The sequence below is a fragment of the Equus przewalskii genome, chromosome 16 (genome assembly GCF_037783145.1).
Source record: "Equus przewalskii isolate Varuska chromosome 16, EquPr2, whole genome shotgun sequence".
Lineage (NCBI taxonomy): Eukaryota > Metazoa > Chordata > Mammalia > Perissodactyla > Equidae > Equus > Equus przewalskii.
Window position 1 is genome coordinate 2350672 of NC_091846.1, and position 4271 is coordinate 2354942.

Below are 4271 nucleotides of genomic sequence, written 5' to 3' on the forward strand. Positions count from 1 at the left end.
TGCTCTCTTCTCAAATTTCCTCAACATCCGTCCATCGTCCAGTTCTCTACACATCAGTCAACGTGATATTTCAAAAACATAAATGAAGATTGGGTGACTGTATTGATTAAAATCACCCAGGAGCATCCCAGGGCACTTAAGAGACAATTCGACTTCCTTCTTCACCAGGACCTGCAAGATCATGTAGGCATTACACGACCTGGCTCTTGGTGGCTTCCCTAACCTCATCTCTTCCACATACGCCCTTCCTCGTATGCTCCAGCCACACTGGCCTTCTTTCTCTTCCTTGAACGTCTTCTCTTTAGGAAATGAACACTTTCTGTTCGCTTGCCTAGGCACTGCTCCCAGACTCTGCATGGCTGCCTTCTTCTCATTCCGGCCTTGGCTCAAACACCACTTCCTCAGTGAGTCCTCCTTGGCCACGCAACCTAAATTAACACCCAGCCTTCTCCCCAGCGCTCTCTATAACACCAGTCAGTTCTCTTTCCTTCATCGCGCTTGTCACAGAATAATATGCAATTTTCTGTCACTAATTTGTTTGAATGCTTTTTATCTGTCCCCTATCCCTACCCTTAATGCTAGAATACACACTTTGTAAGAGTGGTGTCCTTGTCTATCTTCTCCATTGCATCCCTGAGACCTGTAAAGTGTCTAGCACATAGAATAGTACACACTAAATATTTCTTGAATGTGTGCCTTCACTCCTTCAACAAACATTTATTGAAATCTTCCTTTGAGTTATGTAAATCTTGGATCTGTATTGCCTAGGAGCCCACAGAGTAGTGGGGAAATACACATATGTACAATTATAATAATATTGTCAGTGCCACAGCGAAGGTGTGTACAATGTGTAGTACGAGCTCAAGGGAGCCGGGGTCTCATTCCACCTGGGGAGTCAGGAAGGGCTGACATGGATGTGGGACAGTGAAAATGCTCAGAGCCTTGATTCCACTTCCTCTCCTGAGTGAGGAGACCCAGTCAGCCTCCTACCTCTGATGACTTCCGCCTCCTTTCCCTTCGTTTGAAGGCAGGCATTCCTAAGGTCCTTTTCTATGGGATGGCCACACACTTCCCTTTTGGGCCATTGCACTCACTTTCAGAAATTCAGTCATCCACTCTATGTAAATAATTACAAATATAAATCTTTAACTCTGGCATTTCCCCAGATAATTAGTCCGGTACCTTTAACAACTTGTGATTCTCCCTATCCAGATATTATCCTAAACTCGATATTTCTAAAATTGAATAGGTGTTCTCCTCCTCCCCAAATCTGCTCTTTCTCTTTTGTCACTCTCGCTTCTTCAACCACGCAGGCTGGTGTCCTTAGAAGTTACCCAGGTTATTCCCTGAGTCTCAGGTCCCACATTCCCTTCGTTAGGAAGTCTTTGGATTCCACCCCCCCCCCCCCCCCCCCCCCGGCCTGGGATGTTCTCATGGACAGCCCTACCTTTCTATTTTTACTTTGGGCTTCCTTGACTGCTCCTTGTGATTGCTATATTAACTTGTTTTTTGACCTTCCCTGTCTCTCTTCTCTGATCAATTCCTCACATTTGATCATAGTTGTTTTCCTAAAACAGTTTGAAACATATATTAATATCCCTGCTCCAAAGACTTTATCAGCTCCGCCTACCCACAGAAAGCCCGAGCTCCTGGGCTGGGGAGCATCCATGGCTCTCATGGTCCAGTTCTTATCTGTGTTTCCAGCTCTGCCAACTCACACAAGCTCCTTGTCCCCAGTGCAGCCTGGCATCTTACTTTCTCTCCTTATGAGATGACTTAACTTTGCCAGTACATACTCTGTAGCACAGCACTTTCATCTCATGCCGTTCCTGTTTCTCTGCCTAGAATGTCCTTTTCTTCATTTCCGTATGTTGAAATTCTACTTATCTTTCAAGACTCAATTCAAATATTATCTCCTTGGTAAACCCTCACTGATCTCACAGGTTAAAATTAGTCATTCTGTGTGTCCTAAAACATTTTTTTCCTAGCACTGATTATATTATGCTGGTATGACATTTATTTATAAACATTTTTATATTCTTCACTTTACTGTTTCTTGAATGTAGAGACTGCGTCTTGTCCATTTGGTGTTTTCCTTCTGTGTTAGTCCGAGTCCTCTGAGAAGTAGATGCTGAGATGAGATTAGAGTTGCAATGATTTATTAGGAGCAACACTTGTGAGGGAAAATGGGGTGAGTTCTGTGGGGGCGGGGGAGGCTGGGGGAGCTTTAGATGGAAACGTAGGTCTGACCGCAGACGAAGGAGATACTGAGAGGAGGTGGGCTCCGTGAGAGAATCTCACACTGCTGAGCAGTTCTGGGGGACGTTGACAAGCCTGTTTGTGGTTCCCTGAGCCAAATTAGCCCGTCAGAAGAGTCCCACGTCTCCCAGCAAGGCACCTGCTTCAGCATCCCTGCTAACTCAGCCACTGGCCGGGAGCAGCATGTGGGAAGCATGGTCTTTGTGTGAACTCCGTGACGGTAGTTATGGCTCTTGGTCAGTTATGCTGCTTGCAGTCAGAGATCGCAGAGGCTCATCTTTGTGGCTTCCACACTGTCTGAAGCTTAATATCTTAAAGCTGACTTCTCCTTTGTTCCCCCTTGTTCTTGTTGTACTTCTAGAGTATTCACCTATTAAGGCCCAGGTCAAATACTACCTACTCAAGGAAGAATATTTGAGAAGAAATACTCCCTGAATGTTTTAGCCCACTACATTCTCTTTTCAGAATCCCTATACCAAAAGTTTAACCTCTGATTGCTCTCTGATGGTATCTCGTGTGTTAATTCTGTCTTTCCTAGCTCATCTTTGAGCTCCTTGGGGACAGCATCTGTGTCATAGAGTTCTTTTATATCTCCTACAACATTTGCCATAATGCTGTCCATATGTCGCTCCATAATTTATGTCCATTTATGTCACTCCATAAATTCTTCTCAGTTGGAATACTCATTGGTTCCAGCTGAAATTGCCCCTTTAACAACTCAAGAATGCTAATGTTATCTTTTTTCTTGGGATTTGAATACCAGTTACTGGTTCTTTAAAATTATAATTTTTATTTTTTAAAAAGATGTGAGTTAAAAGTAGACATTGGACTATTCAGTTATTTATTTCTTCTTGTGAGCTTTGGTAGATTGTGTCTCTCAAGGAATTTGTTCATATAATTTAAGTTGTTGAAATTATGGGCATTAAGTTGTTTGTAACATTCCTTTATGATCATCCTAATATCTGTGAGATCTGTAGTGATGTTATATCTCTCAGTCCTGATACTGGTGATTTGTGTCTTCTCCTTTTCATTCCTGATTAGTGTGGCAATGGTTTATCAATTTTGTTGTTCTTGTCAAAACATCAGCTTTTGGTTTCATTGATTTCCTCGATTTTTTTCTGTTTTCTATTTCATTGATTTTGGCTCATCTTTTTTACATCTGTTTTTCTTTCTACTTTGGGTTCAACTTTTTTTCCTATCTTTTTAAGATGTAGGATGATGTCATTAGTTTGGGAACTTTCTTCTTTTCTAAGATAGCTATTTAGATCTATACATTTGCCCATAAGTACTACTATAGTTACATCTCACATATTTTGATAAATTTTGTCTTTATCTTCATTCAGTTCAAAATACATTTTTTTCTTGTTTTTTCAGTGGCTCAAAACCACACAAACTTATTATCATACGGCTCTGGAGGTTCGAAGTCCAGAATCAGTCTCCCTGGACTAGAGTCTGGGTGCTGCCCTGCCCTCCTCGTGGAGCTCTGGGCGAGACTGTTTCCTAGCCTCTCCCAGTTCCAGAGACGCCTGCGCTCCGTGGTTCGCGGCCTCCGTCCACCTCAGACGCCAGCGATGGCCAGAAGAGTCTTTTTCGTATAGCATTACTCTGATTCTGACTCTTCTGTCTTCCTCTTCCTTTTTTTTATTGAGGGGAAAAACAATATAAAATGTACCATCTGAAGCATTTTTAAGTATACACTTGAGTACTGTTAAGTATATTCATGTTGTTGTGAAACAGATCTCCAGAACTTTTTCGTCTTGTAAAACTGAAACTCTATATCCGTTAAACAGCTCCCTTCCCCCACTTCCTCCAGCCCCTGATAATCACTATTCTACTTTCTATTTCTATGAATTTGGCTACTTTAAATACCTCATATAAGTGGAATTACACAGTGTCTTTTTGTGACTGGCTTATTTCACCTAGCACAATGTCCTCAAAGTTCATCCATGTTGTAGCATGTGCCAGGATTTGCTTCCTTTTTAAGGTGGAATAATACTTCATCGTATGTATAC